Source organism: Mauremys reevesii, linkage group 4 (genome assembly GCF_016161935.1).
Source record: "Mauremys reevesii isolate NIE-2019 linkage group 4, ASM1616193v1, whole genome shotgun sequence".
NCBI lineage: Eukaryota > Metazoa > Chordata > Testudines > Geoemydidae > Mauremys > Mauremys reevesii.
In genome coordinates, this window is record NC_052626.1 from 74959814 (window position 1) to 74983540 (window position 23727).

General features: G+C 43.4%; 1 long non-coding RNA gene across 1 annotated transcript in view; it reads left to right on the forward strand.

Annotated features, from left to right (window-relative positions):
• Positions 1-21915, forward strand: part of LOC120405026 — a 30331-nt gene extending 8416 nt beyond the window's left edge. The window contains exons 2-3 of the long non-coding RNA XR_005598323.1: positions 3977-4085; positions 21841-21915. This is a non-coding gene — a long non-coding RNA (uncharacterized LOC120405026). The remainder of the gene's footprint in view (positions 1-3976; positions 4086-21840) is intronic.
• The last annotated feature ends 1812 nt before the right edge of the window (positions 21916-23727 follow it).

Consider the following 23727-nt stretch of genomic DNA (forward strand, 5'->3'; position numbering starts at 1 on the left):
GGGCATTCCAGCCAGGGAGCAGGCAAGCCCCCACACCCCGACCCCACTCCCCAGCTGGAGCTCTGGGTGGGCAGAATGGGGCAATCCCCCATGCCCTGGACCCCACTCCCCAGCTGGGGCACCAGATGGGTGGAGTGGGGCAAGCCCCCGCACTCTGACCCCATCCTCCGGGTCAGAGCCTGGGTTGGGGGGACTGGCCAGAGTGTCCATCGCCCCCCGCTAGTCTGGCTGGAGGGGTGAGGGGAGGCAACCCTGATCCCTCCTGCCTCCACTCCCCCATCATTGCCTGCCCACCCAAAGTCGGGGCCCACTCAAGTGTCCAGTCCTAGCAGGGTTGCTAGGACTGTAGGGTTGCCAACTTTGTATTGGCACAAAACCGAACACCCTAGCCCCGTCCCTTCCCTGAGGCCCCTCCCCCACTCACTACATTCCTCCTCCCTTGGTGGCTTGCTCTCACCCACCCTCACTCACTTTCACTAGGCTGGGTCAGGAAGTTGGGATGTGGGAGGGGGTGAGGGCTCTAACTGGGGAGGAGGGCTCTGGGGTGGAGTCAGAAATGAGGGGTTCAGGGTGCGAGAGGGGGCTGCGGGTTGAGGCAGGGGGTTGGGGTATATAAGGGGGTGAGGGCTCTGTGGTGGGGATGCTGAATCTGTGGTGGGGCAGGGATGAGAGGTTTGGGGTGCAGGAGGGGGCTCCAGGATGGGGGGTGTGGCCAAGGGATTTGGAGTGTGGGAGGGGGCTGCAGGTTGAGGCACGGGTTGGGGTGCAGGACAGATTGAGGGCTCTGGGGTGGAGCTAGGGATGAGGGGTTCACGGTGCAGGAGGGATCTCTGGGCTGGGGCAGGGGTTGGAGTGTAGGGGGGTGAGGGCACTGGGCTGGGGGTGTGGGATGTGGTTGGGGCTGGGGATGAGAAATTTGTAGTGCAGGAGGGGTCTCCGGGCTTGCGGGGCTCAGGGCTGAGGCAGAAGGTTGAGGCTCAGGTTTGGGGCATGAGCTTACCTCAGGTGGCTCCTGGTCAGCGGCACAGCGGGGCTAAGGCAACCTCCCTGCCTATCCTGGCACCACGCTGCGTGCGCCCTGGAAACAGCCAGCAGGTCCGACACTAGTAGGCCGGAGGGCCAGGAGACTCCACACGCCACCTGCTCTTGCCCGCAGGAACCACCACCCCCTGCTCCCACTGGCGAGGAACCAGCCAATGGGAGTGCAGAATCGATGCTGGGGATGGGGGCAGTGCGCAGAACCCCGTGCCCCTCCACCCAGGAGCCGGGCCTGCTGGCCGCTTCCGGGGCACAGCACAGTGCCAGCCAGGACAGGTAGGGACTAGCCAGCCTTAGCACTGCAGCACCGCCAACCGGACTTTTAACGGCCCAGTCGGTGGTGCTGACAAGAGCTGCCAGGGTCCCTTTTTGACCGGGTGTTCCAGTCGAAAACCAGACACCTGGTCACCCTACGGCTATGTCTCTGCACTGACCAGGAACAAAATCAAGTAAAAGAAGATACAGCAATGGAGAAAGAAACAACAGAGGGTAGGAGAATGGACATCAAGAGGAAAGATAATGCCAGTACCAATGTCACTAACAGTCAGGTAGGCAATACTGGCAGTAGAATGATCATACCTAATCAGGCAAGGAATCTGGGCCAAGCCAAACAGAAACATAGAAGATATCTGCACATCAGTGCAAGGAGCCTGGGTAACAAAATGGAGGAACTAGAACTACTGGTGCAGGAAGTGAAGCCAGATATTATAGGGATTGTAGAAACATGATGGAATAGTAGTAATGACTGGCGCATAGGTATTGAAGTGTATGGGTTGTTTAGGAAAGACAGAAATAAAGGTGGTGGAGTAGCACTGTATATTAATGAGGTAGACTGTAAAGAAATTAGAAGTAATGGAATGGATAAAACAGAATCTGTTTGGGTCAAAATCACTTTGGGGAAGAAAGGTAAAAGAAGCTCCACCTGGATAGTGCTTAGGGTCTGCTACACACCCCCAGGATCCCATATGGATAGAGACCTATTTAATATTTTTAATGAAATAAATTCTACTGGGAATTGTGTGATTGTAGGAGATTTTAATTTCCCAGATATAGATTGGAGGACAAGTGCTATTAATAAAAGCAGATCCCAGACATTCCAGGACATGATTGCTGACATTTCTCTCCTAAATAGTCACCGAACCAACAAGAGGTGAAGCCATTTTAGATTTAGTATTGATAAGTAGCAATGACCTCATAGAAGACAACCTTGGTCCATCCCGTGAGCTAATTCAGTTTAAACTAAATGGAAGGATAAACAAAAATAGGTCTGCAACTAAGGTCCTTGATTTCAAAATAGCAGACTTAGAAAAATTTATGGACTTAATTAGGGAAGTGGACTGTACTGAAGAACTCAAGGATCTGAATGTGGAGGAGACTAGGAATTCCTTTAAGTCAAAGTTGCAGAAGCTGTCTGAAGCCTGGATCCCAAGCAAGGGGGAAACATTCATCAAGAAGGGTTGCAGACCAAACTGGATGAGCAAGCATCTCAAACAAATTATTAAAAGAAAGCAGAAAGCCTACAAGGAATGGAAGATGGGAAGGATCAACAAGAAAAGCTACCAGAAAGTATAGGGAATAAGTGAGACCTGCCAATAGCCAAGCAGACTTGGACCTTGCAAGGGAAATTAAAACCAATAGTAAGAGGTTCTAGAGCCATATACATTTTTTTTTAAAGCAAGGGAAGAAATGGGACTGATAAACAGTGAGAATGGGGTGAAGATTAAAGATAATCTAGGCATGGCCCAACATCTGAACAAATACTTTGCTTCAGCTTTTAATAAGGGTAATGAGGAGTTTAAGGGTAGTGGTAGGGTGGTTAATGGCAGTGACCTTATGAAGGTAGAAATTAACACATCCGAGGTGGAAGTCAAACTCAAAAAATTTATTGAGACCAAATTGCAGGGCCCAGATCATCTCCATCAAAGAATATTAAAGGAACTGGTATATGAAATTGCAAGCCCAATAGCAAGGATTTTTAATGAACCTGTAAACTGATGGGTCATATCCTATGATTGGAGAATTGCTAATATAATAGCTATTTTTAAGAAAGGGGAAAAAAGTAATCCGGGAAATTATAGGCCCGTTAGTTTGACCCCAATTTTATGCAAGGTCTTACAACAAATTTTGATCTACCTTACAAAAGGTAGATCATGCCAGACTCTTTCTTTGAGAAGATAACTTTTTTTTTTAGACCAAGGAAATGCAGTAGAACTAATCTAGCTGAATTTCAGAAAGGCATTTGATACAGTTCCACGTGTGAAATTATTAGTTAAACTGAGGACACTGAGGATTAATAGGAGAATTGAAAGATGGATAAGGAACTGGTTAAAGGGGAGACTACAGTGGATCATATTGAAAGGTGAACTGTCAGGCTGGAGAGAGGATAAGTCATGTACTTTTGGTTTAACAACAATAATTTTTGCTATAAACTGGGACTTATCAGTTGGAAGCTACAAAGGAGGAGATAGAGCTGGGTGTATTGACTGATCACAGGATGACTGTCAGCTGCCAATATGATGTGGCTGTGAAAAAAGCCAATGCAGTCCAAGGATGCACCAGGCGAGGTATTTCCAGTAGAGTCAGGGAAGTGTTAATACCATTATACAAGGTACTGGTGAGACCTCATCTGGAATACTGTGTGCAATTCTAGTCTCCCAGGTTTAAGAAAGATGAATTCAAACTGTAACAGGTGCAGAGAAGGGCTACTAGGATGATCAGAGGAATGTAAAACCTACCTTGCGTTAGAAGACTCCAGGAGCTTGGCTTGATTATGCTAACCAAAAGAAGGCTGAGGGGAGATATGATTGCTGTCTCTAAATACATCTACAGGGGTAGTCAATAGGTGGACTGCAGGCTAAACCCAGACCTCAAGATGCTTTTGAATGGAGCCTGAAATGTATTTATTTACTTATTATTTATTTATTTATTTTCTCTGGAGTCTGGAACTTGACCATACCGTGAACAAAAAATTTGGACCTTGACAAAAAATAATTGACTACCCCGGCATCAGAAGGAAAAATAACAAGTAAGGAGAGCGGCTTTTTAAGGTAAGTGCCAATGTTGACACAAGAACAAATAGATATAAACTGTCCATCAACAAGTTTAGGTTTAAGTTATACTAAGGTTTCTAACCATCAGAGAAGTGAAGTTCTGGAACAACCTTGTAAGAGGAGCAGTGTGAGCAAAAAACCTAACTTTCAAGACTGAGCTGCTTTCCCAGTATATTTTCCTACTGGGCCCTGATCCTCAAATCCAGCCCTGGAAGAATAATGCCTTCCAAGGCAGGAACAACTGGCTGAAAAGCTATAGCCTGTGTTATGTAGGAGGTCAGATAACACTATCTACTCCTGGAGGAATTCTGCATCACTGTGACTCAGCAGAAAAAGGCCCCTGCCCCCCACCGATTCTCTATTTTCCACAGAAAATGGCTTCTGTGGGGAAGCAAAGAGAAGCTGCACCAGTGCTCACTCACCCCTCCCCAGCAGCTCAGACATGTCTGTTTGGGCAGCCAGGAGAGAGGTAAATCACTGGGGGTCTGGGGTTACCCGGCCACCCAGGGACATTAGTCCCGGCTGGGCGGGGAAGGACAGGATAAGGATGATGGAGACAGAGTTCTCCCCACCCCATGCCTTCACAGAGTAGCCAGGGTTGGGTCAGATCAACCCCCAGAAACTTCCTTTGGCTGCAGGAAGCTCGGCATGATGGGGGGAGCTTGGTGGGCGGGATTCTGGGGTGCAGGGGGGTGAGGCTCAGTGCAGTGGGGTTCTGGGTTTGTGGGGGGGGTCAGGCTCAGCGGGGGCGTTGGGTGTAGGGGGGTCCGTATGCACGGGGATTGGGCAGACAGGAGGAACAGCTCCCCGTACAATGACCCCTTCCCCCACCCCTGGAATCCCCACATTGAGTCCACCCTGCATCAGTTCTTCTCACTTATTTCTCCCACGTTACAATTACGAATAGACACTCTTCTTAGAGTACTGTCTACTACTCTTCTCGTCTATCTGAGAACCTTCTTCCTTGCTTTTCAGTTGGAAGAATTTGTCAGATTGCTTTAGTTATGGTGAAAAACCCCTGCTCTCCACCATACAATATTATTGAAGCCAGTCAAACAAGCCCACACAGTTTTGTCCCCAAGATATTGGTGTCCTTTACACTGAAGCAGAGAACATAGAGAAGAGAAATAACCTGCCCAAGCAACTCTATGCCAGAGCAAGGAAAAGAACTCTGGAATCCCGACTCTCAGTCCCAGGAATCTTGACGGTCAGTCCCATGGTCTTAGCTGTAGAGTATTCCCTCCATTGTTCTAGGAAACAAATGGTATATCGCTTGTGATATTCCAGCTCGTCTCCAAACTGTGGTTGCACCGCCATGGTTTGCGCCTGGGTCCCATCAAAGGCTGAGATTCCCAATAGTTCTGTAACAATTCTGGACATGTTACACAGGGGAGTGGGAGGACAGAGCAAGTTGTCATTATGTTTAATCAGTCCCTAAAGTGTAATACTTTCCTTTGCGTGCTCTTTCTTATTCATACATCTATAAAACTTGCCACATCGGGGTGACAGCATCCCTCCAGTCAACCAGATTGTTTACAAACTGGAAAGGGCATTCTCTCTTGCTCTCTGCAGGGGGGGAGGGAGAAAATGTAACAAGTCGCTTGTGGTTTTCTCCTTCCAGGTTGAGCGATCAGGTCTCTGTAGGGGGTACACAGCAATTTAAGGACATTTTATACCTCAGAAGAATTGCAATCAGTAAATTGCCAGGAATGTATTTGATTCTTCTGCCCTCCTCCCCTCGGCAGTGTGCCACCATTGAGTCTATTGCTATGGACATTTTGTTGTTTGTGGTCTCATGGATCCCCTCCTTTGCCAGCGGACACCAAATGAATTTCCCAGAATGCTGGTTCTCAGTCCAGCTCTCCTTACATTATAAATTTAAAAATGTTTCTTTTATAAAACTAAGAAACAAAAAATTAAAAGAAAAGGGAAAAAAAACTCATAACCAACCTATAAACAGAACATAAAAGCTATTTAATGGAGTGCATAATGAAGCAGAGAGGAAACAGGCTTGCATTGATTTTCTCTGACATTTCACCTATTAAATTATAAGCTTCTTGAGGAAGAGCTTGAATATTTCTTTCAGTCAATTAAAGCCCTTTAATGAGTAACAAAGCCACTATTGTCTTCAGCAGGCTGAGGTTGCATGACAGGCAAAAATCAAAGAAGAATAAGCTTTATGTGGAGACCCCAAAGAAAATGTTCTTCTCAGAGCGTTCAATGGAGGGAGACACCCCAAGACCCCCTGAAATAGGCTGCCTGGGCTACTGGCATTTCATGGTAGGGGTTAAAGGAAAATTGAGGGTTAAAGAGTAATAGATCAGGGAAGAACCAAACCAAGAATTAGGTTCATGGTCTAGTGATCTGAGCACAGGCCCAACACCCAGGAAACTTTCTGATCCCAGCTCTAACATGGACTGATTCTTGGGGCAGGTCACTTCTTTGCCAATCCACAAAGGCATCTCGGTGCCTAATTCCTATTGACTCCCACTGATGTGAATGGGAGTTAAGTACCTAAATAGGTTTGAGAATCTGGAGTCCCCAACAACTCAGTCTCCCAAAATGTAAAATTGATAATGATATTAACCCACCTACCAAGGAGGATTAGTTAATATTTGTAAAGTATTTTGAAGGCAGAGTTTGTTGTTATCATTCTTCTGGAGGTCTTTGCAAGCTTTTGAAAGCAATAGTTCAGAGATCTTACAATAGTTCAGAGATCTCAGCATGTAATAGAGGGTAAAAGGCAGGCCCAGATGATGACAGCCCCTTAATGAGAGACAAGATGGGAAAAGAGTAGTGCAGCAGGAAAGTGAGAAACAATGTATTTATTTATTCCTTTGAGCATAAATGATTTTTTTATTGTAACCTCAGTTTCACAATTCAGCATTTTCTGAGGCAAAGATTCTCTAGCAATACAAGTGAGAGAACGTGTGTGTGTGTGTGAGAGAGTGTCCACCCGTGCGCATTAACTGTAACAAGGGGTGAGTAAAAGCTGAGGGAAATGAGACCACCTGGTTGGCAACTCAGCTGCTGCTGAAAAATCATTTCTAGAATACAATGTAGAAGAAGCAATGAGGTTTGTAGGATTTGGCAAGGGCCTGACTGAGAGACTCCCTTTGTTCAAAAAGCCCTTGAAACATCTTGAATATTAATGGCCCTCTCTAAACCACAATCCAGTTCTAAGTGCTGTGCCACAATACTCAACCAAATTTTCAAAAGCAGCCTGCACTCAAAACCAGGGGCAGATTTTCAAAAGAGTTCAGTTCCCATTTGGACACCAGAATAAATGGACTGATTTTCAGGAGATCTCTCCACATTGAGTGCTGCATCCCCTCCAGGACTACACTACAGCATCAGCATTTTTTAGGAAATCATGGGGCCCGATTCTCTCTGCCCTTGCTCTGTCGCCATTTGTACCTGTGCAAAGGAAGTGCAATGTGAGTGTAAAACATTGACAAATCAGAATAGTAGCATTTTACACCTACTTTGCATGGGTGTCAATGAGGACTGAAGGTTCAAGGCAAGGGAAAATCAGGCCTTTGGTGTGGGATCTGAATCTGTGACCTTTCACTAGGTCAGAGTAGCCAGGTTTGAAGCCTTGAATATTAGTGATATGGTTTCAGCGAGGCCTGTGGCAGGTTTTGTTTTTTAATGTTTCTTTCAAAATGGATATTAAAGCACTAAAGGACAAATCCAAATTCCATTGAAAACAATAGCAAACCTCCCGTTGACTTCAGTGTGACCAGGTCCTAAGTTTGTTACTTTACAGTAGGAATTGTCATTGCATCATATCAAAAGAGGGCAGTGAAGAGGGCAATGAAGACATGTCAATTACAGTACCAGGCATATCATGACTCCATAGAAGCATTATATGTGTGACACAGGAAAATACAATAGACTTTTGCTGCAAAAGTCTGCAGAAGTGTATAGAGTCTGGAGATGCCATGTGATTTTACCAGGCCTGTTTAAAAGGGGTTACTCGAAGGAAATGCCACTTCTCCTCCTTGACTGATAGAAGGAAGTAATAATATAAAATTAGCAGAGCTGGTGCTTGGAGTGACTGGTGGGAGTCACTAGAGTATATATCTATAGTGGGATTACTTAGCACATGGGCTAATATTCAAATGGCTCAAAAATACAGTGGAATGATGTTTCTCTTATGGTTTGTTGCAGATGAGCAATTTTTATTAATTATTATTATTAATAAATAACATTATAGCACCATAAATTAAACAAACTCTGTGAAAAATAGAGCAAAGCATGTTCCCTGCTGTGAAGAGCTTATGACATAATCTTACAATATTGGATTTCCTCCAGTAAGTTTTCTTGCAGTTTTCAAAATGTACTGGGCTTGATTAGCCATTTCCATGTACTTAAGGTAGTCATTTACACCGGTGCACATAGCACACTGGCTATGAAATGAAATGCTGCCATTCCGATGCAGTAATATTTTACACTGGTGTAAAATACTACAAGGTCTCAGGCAAAGGAGAATCACCCCTATTCCTTTCAGCCCCATTCCAACCTTTCAAGGCTGTTATCGGAGTGAGCTAAACAGCTCCTAAAAGTTTCTGTCTGAATTTCATCCCTCACTGTCCCAGCTGAGCATTTTGCTAGTAAACTAATCTAGAGTCAGATGAGAAGGGGTCCCTTTTGGACTGGAATTACCCAGACATTGCCCCAGGTGAACTGCATTACCTAATGAAGGCCATTTTAGCATCAAATGGGTTCTACATTATACAGTGATGAGTGCCAGCAAAGATAGGCAGAAAGTTCCATTGGCTTGTTTTACTGTTTAGATGAATGAGCTCACACAAGACAATCTCAGGTGTTATAAATTGCATGCTGGAGAGAAGTGAGAGTGAGTTAGCCAGCCCTTTGCTGCATAGTTTAGATTTTGAAACTGTAGGTTTCAGCTATGCACTCAGCCCACAGTTTTGTTTGTTTTCTCATAAATTGTTGAGCTTATTAAGACAACAGCGTTGGCTGTGAGCTCCTGGATGCTGTGATTTCCAAGTCTCTGTCTCACTGATCCTGGCATTGTTGATAGTTTGGGGAGGGACAGTAGTTTTCTTTAGTCAAGGCATTAAGAAATTTAAATTTAAAGTAAAGAAGAGATGGCCTTGTCTGTCTTCTTGGAAGGATTAAAGAAGGGTCAATTTAAAACAATCTCAAAACAATACATATATAAATATATTTTTAAAATCTGAAAATAAAACCCTAAACTTAGTAAGTAAAGCAACCTCTAATAGTATTAGATAATGTATTTATTTGTCTTTAATGTGAGGATCCAGGTGGGTAGAGATGGATGAAGCAACCTATGGGGTGGTAGCACATTTCTAGTTAAAGTCCGAGTGCTGGTCTACACTACAGAATTACTTTGGTATAACTCTGTTGCTCAGAAGTGTGAATAATCCACACCCCTGAGCGATGTAGTTATACTGACCTAAGCACTGGGGTAGATGGCGCTGTGTCAGTGGCAGAGCTTCTCCCACCAGCATAACACCAGCCTCTCACAGAGGTGGATTAACGAGGCCAACAGAAGAGCTCTCTCCTGTCAGCATAGAATAGCTTCATTTGCGCTGATGTAGCATTTTAAGTGTAGACCTGCCCTGAGACTCACTCACTGTTTAACCATCTATTCTTTTATGTGCTGCAAAATTCATGTGCTTACAGATTGCTTTAAAAATTGCTATGCCTCATGGAGATTCGGGATAGGATTAATGGTCCAAATTTGGCATTGTTTGAGTAAGGGGTTTCTGAGATATATACCCCTGAAAAAACTATGTGACATCAACATTTTATGGTTCTATTGGGGTTTATTTGTGCATGCTTAAGGCTCAGTCTGTGGCTCTGATCATCCCCAAACTGATATCACACGCTCAGGATTTATCTCGCTAGTGGCTGGTACCCTCTGCCCCTCTGAGGAAATAATATTTAAAAAGTGAATCAGGGTAAAGTTGGCTCTACAGTGTGGCATGAGCCAAGCTGGTGAGCCAGAGAAAGTAATTTCTGCATATGCAGCGGAACTGTGATTCTGTTGCAAACCAGAGTGTTTTCAGATAAACTGAGCTCTGAATAATTGGCTAGCTCAAGGTAATGGCCTTTAGCCACTGAACTAGAATCTTCCCCATTTGCAGTGAGTTCAAGGCCTAGGTATGGCCGCTTTTTGAGGAATGTGTGTTATCCATATTAGTATTCTGCAGCAAGGGAGATACAGATCAGAAATTAGGAAAAGCTTTTAATGGTAAGGGTAGTTAAGCTCTGGGATAGGCTTCCAAGGGAGGTTGTGGAATCCCCACCTGTGGAGGTTTTTAAGAACAGGTTGGACAGACACCTGTCAGGGTTGGTCTAGTTTATTTAGACCTGCCTCAGTGCAGGGGGCTGGACTTGATGACTTCTCAAGGTCCCTTCCAGCCCTACATTTCTATGAGCTTGTCTCCACATACCATGAATCAGCGCTGTGGCGATCGAGCCACCGGGGGTCAATTTAGCAGGTCTAGTACAGACTGCTGAATCGACCACCGATCGCTCTCCCATCGACTACGGTACTCCATCGGAATGAGAAGCATAAGGTAAGTCAAGGGGAGCGTTTCTCCTATCAACCCAGCGCAGTGTAGACACCGCAATAAGTCGACCTAAGGTTCGTTGACTCCAGTTACGTTATTCAAGTAGCTGGAGTTGTGTAATTTAGGTCGACTTAACCCCATAGTGTAGACCTGCCCTATGATTCTGCAGAGGCTCTTTCTGAAAGTTTTACTCTAAAAGCAAATGTTCTGGTTTAAGAGCCTGTAATGGGATGGATTCCCCATACTAGCCCTTCAAGAGCTGTATTAGGCCAGGTGGGCCCAATCAGCTAATTAGGCTGCAAGCAGGAGAGCTTTAGGCTGGGGGCAGCTAATTAAAGACAGGCTCACCTGTGCAGGAACAGGCAGAGTCTGTATAAAGCCAGGTAGCCAGCTACAGAGAGGTGATTGCTACTGCTGGGAAAGGCTGTAGGGAAGTAGGCTGCAGTCATTCCCTGAGTATAGGGCATTGGAGGCTGACAAACCTGGGGAGGGGAAGCCAGATATCTAGGAAGAAGCCCAGGGAAACAGCAAGAAATGGTTGGATTGTAGGGGGACTGTGGCTGCTGTTATAGGGTCCCTGGGCTGGAACCCAGTGGAGAAGACAGGCCTGGGTTCCCCTACCAGCCACTGGGGAATGGCAACGGTGTTGGAGGTGCCAGACAGACAGCAGTCTGGAAATTCTGTGAATTCCCTGGAAAAGGACTTTAGTGATCTGGCTGGAGGGCCAAGCCACAGAGAGGAAGCTGTAGACCTGGGAATGAGCAGGGAAGCAGAGTGAGACAAGATGGGAGAAGACAACACTAGCGCCACATGAGGGGGAGGGATCGCTCAGTGGTTTGCGCATTGGCCTGCTAAACCCAGGGTTGTGAGTTCAATCCTTGAGGGGGCTACTTAGGGATCTGGGGCAAAATCAGTACTTGGTCCTGCTAGTGAAGGCAGGGGGCTGGACTCAATGACCTTTCAGGGTCCCTTTTAGTTCTATGAAATAGGTAAAGAGAGCAAGCTGGGAGAGCTAATCCCCAGGATGGCCAGCAGGAGGTGCCACTGCAGTGAGTGGACTCCTTGACAGAGCCAATATTGCAAAATGTTCTAAAGTCCATATGCATACTCAGATTTTATTCTAAAAGTATTGTCAAGGGAAAATGTGTGGTATCAGTAGAGAGAAGATGAAAGACTCCAATAAGCAGTTGCTATGCTATAGGGTAATGCAATAATGCTACATGCACCTTACTCATTTCAAGCACATGTGTGATCAAACAAAAGCAAGTAGCTGCAACTCTCATCAATGTCAGTATGATCAAAGGATCTGTCAAGCATTAGGCCACATACCCTAATAGAGGGCTCCATTCTAAGGCCTGGTTTAAGGTCAATATTGACTAATGTGGTGCTGTCCATCAGTCAAAACAATAATTTGTTTATCATGGAAAAATAAACATTTTTTTCTGATGATGTATCCAGTCTGCATAAATCAAAGATTTATACCTATCAATACTCCCCCCCCCCCCAACATGCTATCATTTTGGAGAGAAAAAAGGTCCAAGCAAAATGTCAGACACTAGGAAAATTTGTCATGTGGCCCCTTTGAAAACCATGATACTAAATGTCAAATGATACTTTTCTTCCACAAACTGCTATAGAGAAATCAAGCTGTGCATAAACTATAATAACCATTTTAAAATGATAATCCAAGAGATAGAATTTCTTACAAGTTTTTCACCCGTTTAAAAGGAGATATTGGGGTAACCTTGCCTGTATTGGTGCTACCGCCCTACCATCAAATTGCTGTGACACATTAAAGCCAGGGTTTTCCTGGTTTTCAGAGGTTTAAATATAGGTACATTCAACATTCTGGAAAGGTACAAAATATTGCTGACCAACCTTAACTCGGCACTAACAAAGTTTACAGCAGCAAATTAAAATCTGGGGCCTTATTCTGTGTTGCATGGGGTGAAAGTCAAAGTAGAAGTTAGTTCTATATATATGTAAATATCCTTAACAATCTTATTAATGACACATTTAGTTATAATAATAGAAAGAATATTTAAAAAATGGTTAAATGTTGGGGGGCACATTATTTTCCATCTTCCTTTTGTTTGGATAGACAAACCAGACAGGACAATTTCACTTTCTGGATTTAATTCAAATTGAGATTAAGGGCATTTTATTCAATCTATTTCAACCTAGAGTGAAGCTAAATTGGTGCAGTTTACACTTTCTTCTAGCATCCTGAACTCTTCTATCACATAACTGACTCTCCTAGGCTAGGTCTACAGTACAGACCTATATCAGTATAACTACATTGCTCAGGAGTGTGAAAAATCCACACCCCTGAGGGACGTAGTTATACCAACCTCACCCCACCCCAGTGTAGACAGCACTATGTCAATGGGAGAGCTTCTCCCACTGACCTAGCTACTGCGTTTTAGGGAAGGAATTAACTAGGCTGATGGGAGATGTGAAGACACATCCCTGAGAGACGTAGCTAAACCAATGTAAGTTTGTAGTACAAACCAGCCCTAAGAGTGACTGATCTAGACTTCTTTAGAACCACCCCAACTCACCATTTGTAACTGGCATGCCCCTTTGCACATTGTAGTAGAGAGCGAGAGAGAGCTTGGAGCACTGGGCCTGGTGTACGACCTGAAGCCTGAATCACAGTTAGCAAAACCAGGCCATGCTATGAGCAAGTCAGGCCCTGTCATAGGGCAAATGCTTGTTTACAAGTTCACTGTCCGGTACATGAACTTGGCAAAGGTACTGCTAGCATTGCTAATACACAGGCACACCTAAGTACTAGGTACTGGATATTCATGCGAACACATTCCTGGGAACACGCCGATCTCGAGTAAGACAAGGATGGGAGGACAGAATAATATTGAATGGGGAAGTTTTGTTCAAACCAGCAGGTACAAGGTGTAGGGTTGGTAACTAACCACATCAGAAAGGGAATACAAACAAGTTGAATATCAATGTATAAAAGAGAAATCATAGGAGGGGCATTTCTGTCTGGCCTAGTGGGCAGTGGAAAGTCCTTCCGCTGACTGAGCTGCTCCATTGTAAAGGGCATACATGTGTTAATGTACCTGTAACAATTGAGCCAGGACACTAGAACCGTGTTTGGTTAATAATAAACCTGGACGAGCATGAGTCTATGCTCTTTCTGGGTAGTACTATCAAGGTGTGCCAAGCCAGCTACCTATGCAGAGCTGGGACAGCACACAGAGAGACACACACTTTATATGTAAAATGAGTCAGTTTTTTGGCGTGTCTCTCGGATGATCATCTCCCTGATCTCCCCCACCACTCCCAAACCTCAAGCAGACCCGGTGCATGATGAGGGGATCAATGTGAACAGAAATCAGTGAATTACATATGGGAGGGGATAACAGAAAACACTTTCACAAGCCCACCCCAGAATTCTGTGGCCAATTGTACTTGTTAATTTTGGCCTTTTCTGAGGCTGGGGCTGAGCTGTCCCGGTCGCTGCCAAGCCATAGGGGCACCCCTATTGCCATGGCAGCTGCTCCAATCAGAACTTTTTTATTTCCCTCATCATACTTTTAGAACTTTATGAGGGATGCACCATATAGTCCCCTTCTCCTATCCCTGCCATGAGATTTTCCAACAGGGCTCACGGAGGAGAGGAGAAAGACTCCTTCAGTACCTGCTGCCGCCTACTATGCCCATATCCTCAAAGAACTTTAGGCATCTAACTTTGATTTTAAAATCAATGGGAGTTAGGTGCCTAAATACTTTTGGGGATCTAGGCACTAGTTCCTACCTTCCCACCCTGCCCCAGCATGGAGTTTGAAGGGCCAGTATTGAGATGGAACCTAGAGCACTCTTGCACCACCACCTCTAAAGCTCTTTGTGCCTGCTAGGAGAAATCTCCTCTCACATCAGCCAGGGCAGACTCTCTCTCTTCCATTTTGCTCATACCTTCTCTAGAATTCCCCCCACAGTCTCAGTTTCTCCTTTTCTTTGTGTCCTAAACTTTTGTGTAGCATTGTTGGCCACAGATATATAGCTGCCATGTTCCGTCCCAGAAATAGCTGCATCTCAGGGGTATGTGAAGTGTATTCTCTATGATGGCACCGATGTTTTATATTGCATCGGTTGCTGTACTATCTGAGCACCTTATGGAACAGAAGAATTCAAACAAGTATAGTGTCTGAATTACTCTAGGAATCTTCGTGTGCATCTCCATCATTGGCACACCAGCAAAGGCACTAAAGAAGCAGACGGTATCACTATCATTTGCTAGCTGCTTCTTATGCAGTGGCATGTAATGTAGCATTTAAAAAGAAAGGCACTTTATGTCTTTATGGGGAGGTGTATTTTTCTCATAGCTGATTTGTAGATGGAGAAAGAGAAGTGGGTTACGTGCAAACTAGTTCCTGGCTATTGTTGTCCTCTTTGAGCAGGGATAATTGGGCACATGGCTGACGGCTGATGCCCTGGAAACATAAAGCAAAGTAGGTATCCAGAAATAGTATCATGGCAAAATTCATGCAGATACAATGAAGTGAAACAATAAGCGTCTTCTCAGGGTCTTCTTTGCCCTGACATAGGATTGAACCTTGAACTACTAAATTGGGTGAGTTGGTGCAGGGCTAAAGGTGAAGCTAGACCACATGAGGCCCACATGGTTTGAGAAATTAACTAATTAGGACCTTTCAGCTGTGACGTCAAAGGGAGTTCCTGGTTCCACAGCTGGTTTGACACTGGCAAGGTTTTTGGAGGCTCAGGAGGTCTGAAAGGTCAGCCATTCCCTGAAAGCTGGTCTGTTCTGCTCCCTGTCTTCTTCCCCCCCTCTCAGGCAAGCAGTAACTAAAACAAACCACAAAAATAGTTTATTTATCTTTTTGCTTTTCCAGTGCATTGCTAGGAAGAGATACTTCCAGTCTGTGTAATTATCAATTATGAGAGGGGAAGTTCAAAAATAATCAAAAACACTGGAGCACCTTCAGCTCCCCAAACCCTGGCTCTGCTCCTATATTCAATGAATGTGGTCATTAACTGGCTGCATGTGACCACCAAAGGAAGTTGAGCTAGAGTCTGTTTTAATCTTGGACCTTGCTGGTGACTTTATGGCAATGGGCCAGGATTCAGTTAACCATGATAACGAGCTATGTCCACAGTACCAGTGTGCCAATGCTGAAGATGCACAGTTGCAGAGCACAGGCTGAGCATCCTTTGGTTTGCAGGAATGAATATGGAGGGTGGAAAGCTCCCACATCCAGGTAAGTTCCAGAGGGTACTTTCCAATCCTATTTGTGCTCTCAGCCCTATACAAGATGGAGGCATCCTTGGCACTACTACCATCCATCCATCCCTGCTGGGCAGACCCAGACCCCTGCATGATAAAGGCTCTTCCATGCTGCTCCTGTGTTTCCATTAGAGTAAAAAAATATGTAATGGTCAAAATCAAAACAAAATGGTTCACTTGACGCCAACCAAATTTTTTCCCTATTTTCAATCCATGAAAATATTCAAGATTTTTGACTTTTCATCTTGATTCAAGATGGGAACGTTTTTTGATATCTCAATAGTTTTTCCATTGTGCAAAAATGTTTTTCCACTCAGCTCTACTCATGTCCGCTATGTTGAAGAATTTGCCAAAGCCTCACTTTGCTTAGCCATTAAATGGGTTGGTAAAGGGATGGAGAAAGGAAGGAATGTGGCAAGCCCCAGCTGGAGCCAGCTGCAAATTGGAAAAACTGTACAAGTTACTCTTTCTGCCTTTGATTGGATCTGGGGACCATCTCCATCTTACAAGGCGGGAACACTAGCTACAGGAGGCCTTTTATTTGGGAAGTTTGAACAAGCTCTCTGAACCCAAAATGTTGCTATTGTTTTCTTTAAATATGGCTTCCACTCTCCTGTTTCCTCATGCATCTCCAGCATTTTATCTGTTCTCCATAAGTCTGTTTTCCCCCTCTTTGCAGCACTATTTAGAGGAGAATTTTGAGTAACTGTTTCTTTTTGTCCTCTGCAGAGAAGGGGTGCTTTGTTCTTTCTCTGTCTTAACAGGCACAGGGATCTCCGGGTAGCAGGCAGCCTGCTCTCCATGACTAACAGGGTTTGGATGGAATAACAAGCCATTTCAAATGACTTTTTCCTCAGTGGAAATGGCTGGGTCTGTAATCCTGGAGTGCTCAAACACGGTAGTGCTCAGTGGAGCAGAATTTCATTCAGGGTGACTGCTCAGTAAAGCAGAATTTAATTAAGGGCATCAGTTTCTCTCTGAGATTCAGTGGGCCAAGAGCAGAACTGTCTACATGATCATGTTCTGGGGGAAATTCTTCTATTGCCACTAGTGAACATTATTCTTGGGATTTCAAATAAAATAACCCCCACAATTATCTTGCTTCTCCCAGAATACCCCCGCAATTCAGAAGGCATCTTCATTTAACTATCAAATAACCACATTGGGTGAAATCCTGGTCATTGACTACAACGGAGCCAGGATTTCACCCTTTATTTCTAGTTATTTTAATTTTTCTTCTCAAGAATGTTTTCCTGGAGTTCATTCCTTCTGTTTTCTCCTGCTTGTTAACAAGTACCTCCCAGTATTGGGGTGGGACACCTCCAAGCAAAAAAGTGGTACAAGAGACTTTAATCTTTTGGTTTTCAGCTCAAATTGAGATAATGACTGAAAGACATTGCTATTGGCAATTCAACATCCTATATGAAATGAGTTGGCGGGTCTCAGTCTAGTATTTATTGGGTAGGTCCCAACATCATAGAAATCAACATCATAACTGGCAGCTGAGTGGCAGCCTCAGCTCACAACGTTTGAAAAAGCCAGTGAGAATTAAGCCCTCATAGAAGCGATGTCCATCCAGAATCCAGGCTGAGACACATTGGGGGAATCTTATAGGGTTGTACTTACTCTGTTGATAGGATTTTGATTTCCAGGGCCATCAGTCGGGCACCTTTGCCCAATCCTTAATTAAACAACAAACAAACCAAAAACGCATAACTCAAACTCTGCAAGATAAGGACTTAAAAGTTCTGGAAAAGTAAAAACATGGTAAAATAGAGGAAAACAGAAGTTGAAGGAAACATTTACTTGAAAGGGATTTTTAAGGTTAAGTAGCAAAAGTAGTCAGCAGAACCAAGTGTTACTGAGTCTTTCGAAGCCTGTGTCCCCATTATAATTGGTCTTTGCTCTGTTTGTTAACCGTCACCAAAGGCAGTACACAGAAACTCTTGAAAGATACTGGATCTTGTTACATGGCAACACACAGAACTACCAAAATCTTCATAACTATTCACTTGACATGTTATCTTCCAAAGTATGTTGTTTTTTCCCCAAAAATCTACACAAATTTAAAAGGTTTGTTTTTCTTTCTCAAGGTCAACCAGGTTTTCTTCTGTTACCTTTCAAAACATACAATCAAATTTTTTGCCCAAGCTCTTAAATACAAATATTTGCCAAATCTCTGGGAGCTGATGACATAAAGAGAGATAGAGAGAAAATCAGTTTTGGGGTATATAAATCCTATAAGACCTTGTGATAAATTCCTGGAATAACAGGGCTGTGTGCATCTGAGCAGCTGAGTGAGAGACTTTTTTGTGTCAATTCTTTATTTTACAGAATACCCCTTTTCCTATATCCCCATAGAACCTCTGACTGACACTACCTGCATGATATAGCCAGCTCACCTGGCGAGGAGCTCATCTGAGAGAGCAGCTGAATATTAAATCTAGAACAGTGGCAGTATCCCTGTACCATGGCAGGATCCGGGTTAAATCTGTACTTTCAATGAAGGCCTCATTTTCCCCCTTATCTGACCTCTACCATGTTGTTCTGACTCTCAGCATAGTAGACTGACACAGCTTCACTTAGAACTCTTGCAAGATTTGACCCATAATATTTCAGCTAATGAACTCAGCTAATGCAGCTCCTGATCAGCCAGCAGGGGTCACTGTTTACGTACTACCCTGTGCAGTACCCTACTGCCTGGTGAACTTCAGAGCTAGATATTAGGGCTTGATCTACACTGCCACTTACGTTGGTATAAATTTACATCACTGGGGTGGGGGGTGAATAAGCCACCCCCCTGAGCAGTGTAAGTTACACCGACCTAAGCATCGGTGTGGACAGCACTAGGTCAGTGGGAGAGCTTCTCCTGCTGACATAGCTAGGAAGATTTATTATGCTGACAAGAGAGCTCTCTCTCGTCGACATAGAGATGCATTCACCAGATGCATTAATGCAGCTGTGCCACTTTAGTGCTTCTAGTGTAGACTAGCCCCTACTCAGAAGCATGGACAGTGGTTCAGGGAAGAGGGTGAGAGATGGAGGAAGGATCTGAGTGTCATCTTTGCCTTGTTGCTTACAGACTTATTAAAAAACACCATGAAGAGAAGTCTTCCCTAGGGAGATTTGGGTGCAAAATGACACAGTTTGAAAGTAAATTCCCAACAGCTTTGTGTAGCCATATCAAGGAGTTTGAGAGAATGTGGAATAATAAGCTCCTTCTCAGGGAAAGGAAACTTTATTAAAAAGAGGATCTGGAGAGCTGAATGTGATATATGAGAAAGCGTGTAATAATTATATGCTATAACTGTCAATTCTCGGGGGTTTTCTGGTCCTCCTTGAAGACTAGTGGGCTCTGCAGAGGAGCATCTCTTCTGCATAGCTAGAGGAGCACTCAAGGAAGGCAAAGCCATTGCATAGACGTTAAATGAATTATTTGCATCAGTCTTCACTACAGAGGATTTCAGGAAGATTCACACACCGAAGCCAGTCTGTCTGGGTGACAAATCTGAGGAACTGTCCCAGATTAAGGTGTCAGTAGAGGAGGTTTTGGAACAAACTGATAAATTAAATAGTAACAAATCACCAGGACCAGATGGTGTTCACCCAAGAGTTCTGAAGGAACTCAAATATGAATTTGCAGAACTACTAACTGTGGTATGTGGCCTATCACTTATACCAGCCTCTGTACCAGATGACTGGAGGATAGCTGATGTAATGCTGATTTTTTTAAAAGGATCCAGAGTCAATTTAAGCAATTACAGGCTAGTAGGCCTAACTTCAGTACCAAGTAAACTGGTTGAAACTATAGTAAAGAACAGAATTATCAGACACATAGATGAACACAATATGTTGTGAAAGAGTCAACACAGCTTTTGTAACAGGAAATCATGCTCATCAATCTATTAGAATTCTTTGAGGGGATCAACAGACATGGACAAAGGTGATCCAATGGATATATTGTACTTGGACTTTCAGAAAACCTTTGACAAGGTCTCTCACCAAAGGCTCTTAAGCAAAATAGGCAGTCACGGGATAAGAGGGAAGGTCCTTTCATGGATCAGTAACAGGCTAAAAGACAGGAAACAAAGGGTAGAAAAAAATGGTCAATTTTCACAGCGTAGAGAGGCAAATAGTGGTATGCCCCAAGGATCTGTACTAGGACCAGTACTGTTCAACATATTCACAAATGATCTGGAAAAAGGGGTAAGCAGTGAGGTGGCAAAGTTTTCAAATGATACAAAATTACTCAAGATAGTTACGTCCAAAGCAGAGTGCAGAAAATTACAAAGGGATCTCACAAAACTGGGTTAGTGAGTAAGAAAATGGTTGATGAAATTCAGTGTTGATAAATTCAAAGTAATGCACATAACATAATCCCAACTATACTTACAAAATGATGGGGTCTAAATTGACTGTTACCACACAAGAAAGAGATCTTGGAGTCATTGTGAATAGTTCTCTAAAAACATCTGCTTAATGTGCAACAGCAGTCAAAAAAGATAACAGAATGTTAGGAAACATTAGGAAAGGGATAAGAAAATAAGACAGAATTTAGCATAATTCCACTATATAAACCCATGGTACACCCACACCTTGAATACTGTATGCAGTTCTGGTTGCCCCATCTCCAAAAATATATAGTGGAATTGGAAAAAGTACAGAGAAATTGAAAAATTAGGGGTGAGGAACAGTTTCTATGTGAGACGAGATTAAAAAGATTGGGACTGTTCAGTTTGGAAAGAAGACGACTAAGGGAGATATGATAGAGGTCTATAAAATCATGAATGGTGTGTAGAAAATAAATAAGAAAGTGTTATTTACCCCTTCACTAACACAAGAACCAGGGGTCACCCAATGAAATTAATAGGCAGCACATTTAAAACAAACATAAGGAAGTACTTCTGGTTACCAGGGCATATTGTGAAGGCCGAAAGTATAACTGGGTCCAAAAAAAATTAGATAAATTCCTGGAGGATTCATCCATCGATGGCTATTAGCTAAGATTGTCATGGATGCAACCCCATGCTCTGGGTGTCCCTAAATCTGTGACTGCCAGAAGCTGGGCCTGGCCAACAAGGGAATGGATCATATGATAAATTGCCCTGTTCTGTTCACTCCCTCTGAAGCATTTGGCACTAGCCACTATCAGAAGACATGATACTGAGCTAGATGGACCATTGGTCTGATCCAGTATGGCTGCTCTTATGTTCTTATCTGATCTGGATCTTTCAGCAGTCAGTTTGCAGAGGGCAAGCTTAGAGTAAGGTAGGTTGAGTTGTGCCTCTCTGTTTTAGGGAGCAACCTGTTCTGTGTCTCTCTGGTTTGGGGTTCTTGTGTGTTGTTCTTAATTCTAAGAAATAAAGTAGAGTTAGACTGCAACTTTCCAACAAGAGTACTTTGTTTTTATCCAAGTACTCTGTGTGTTTGCCATGAACACAACACTGCATTCAGCCCTTATTGGGTGTGTGAATTGAGTGGAAGAAGGGTCTTTGAGGGACTGAGAATAAAGAAGAAAAAAATGTGTTTCCAAAGACTGTCGTCCCTCTTTTAAAAAAACAGCCACAGCATCTTTTGTAATGAGACCAGTATCTTTCTGGAGGTATAGCATTAACAGACTTCTGATGTGGCTTTTCTCCACTCAAGAGCCAACCACACTCCCAATGTACAAATAATCTGTACAGATACTGCTTGTTTATCCACACTCACAGAGATTTTGCTTCCTGACAGCTTGTAATAACCAATAGTAGTGACAGTCTCCAGTTCATTGGCCCAAACCCTGAAGTGGTCAGATTTGCTAAAAGAGATACTGTTGATTAGTATTAGGCCCAAACTTCATATTTAACTAAGGTGGAAGAGGATCTTAATTAAATTAAAAACAATGTTTCTTTTTTTCCGTGAATCCCTACCACAGCCGCATTAGGGCAGCATATGAGAACTGGAAAGATTCTCGCTAGGAAAAAGAAGTCTCATTCTCACCACACTTACACCAGTGATACTCCATTGACCTTGGTGGAGTTATAACCAGTTCACACAAGTGTGAACAAATTCAGAAGTCATCTCTGGATGTGAAACTGATCAAGCTAAGTACTGTATAATGCAAAAAGTAAAGAAAAATACCAATGATGGACAGCAAATTTTATTTTGAAAATCTTTGCAGTTCTTTCACTCTAACATGTTATGAGTAGCAAAGATAAGGAACTTACTGCTGCTTTTTTTAATATAAATATGGTCCAGATTCTCTTACAGTTGGTGTAAATCCAGTGTAACTCCATGGAAGACAGTGGAGTTATTTCCTGTTTATATGGATGTACATGGGGTCAGAATTTCTCCCTATAAATTTTACATATGTAGCATCCCGTACAGCCCACCACCCCAAGTCAGGTTAGCTTAGATCTGTGACAGTTTATATGGCATAGTTGAAGATTGATTATATATATATATATATATATATATATATATATATATATATACACACACACACACACTCCAGGCTGATCACTTGTTACACCAGGTCATCAATTCCTGGCCAAAAAATCTAATAAAAATGGAGGATGTGGTGAAAGGCAAGGGCTTCACTCAGAGCAGAGTTGCTCTGACAGGATTCAAGTCTGAAGATCATGTCACAGTTTACCCCAGGCAGCATAACCCCATTTGTTTTCCTGCATGCTGTACTACCATTACCTGGAATGTCCCGTCTGGAACGCTCTTCATCAAAAAACAGAAAAGGGGCACAGTGTATTTCCCAGCTCCAAAGCCTAATCATGCCTGAGTTCCTCCTACCGAGAAGGAATGAAGACTGGAGAGAAGAGAACTGGTCTGTGTCTCCTTTCCATTCCCCTCCCCCTTCCTTCTCCCTCCCCCCCCCCACCCCCACCCCCCACTCCCCTCCCCCCACGCAATCAAGCTGAAGCAAGGTAGCAGGGTGCAGCGAGTGATTTGAGTCAAACCCTTTTATATCAATTTCAGTTTCTGCTGGGCATTCTTCTGACAGATTTCAAAAGGCTGTGTTGCTAATGAAAAACACACAAGCTCTTGAAATTAAGTTAACTTCTTTTATAAAAAAGAAAAAAAAAAGGAAAGGAAAAATCCCTTTTTGGCTCTATTGTTGCATATTAGAACCATATTGTACATCGCGCCACTTTCTGCCTTATGAGCAGAAATACAGTAGTTAGTGCAAACTAGAAGAGCCAAGGTTTCCCCCTCATCCCTTTTCTGTTTTGGGAAGCAGGAGTAAAATAATTCAGACAGGCCCTGTGTAGACAAAACTATCTAGTTCTGTTCCACTCCTTGTTGTTTTCACTAATTCCCCTTAATTTTTTTTTAACCATAATTGCTTTGAATTAATAGGCCAAATGCTTCTGAATGCTGGGATTTTCAACCCAGATCCAGTTTAGGCTAGGAGTTGGAGTTTAGGTTCACGGTGGAACCAGAGCTAAGGTTTGGGTTTGGCACTGAAGTCTCATGAGATCAGCTGCTCATGCAAGATTTCTGCAACTGTGGCCATTTACTGGGGTGAAATCTCCACTATCTAGAGTGGCGTCCGCACTTTGGATCCTCTTTACAGTTTTGACTGCAAACTGGAACCAAAGGAACATGGGTGAGTTTGAATTAGACAATTTAAAAGTTGAATTGAGTTGGATTTTATTTATTTAGATTTACCTTTTGCGGGAATTTAAGGTTCTCATTCCATCTCTAATTTTCATATAAAGAATGTCACTCTCATGCTGGATTTCCCCTGGAATTTATTACTGATTACAGGGACCATCGTTTTAAAACCTCTCTCCTTTTCTGATGGAGG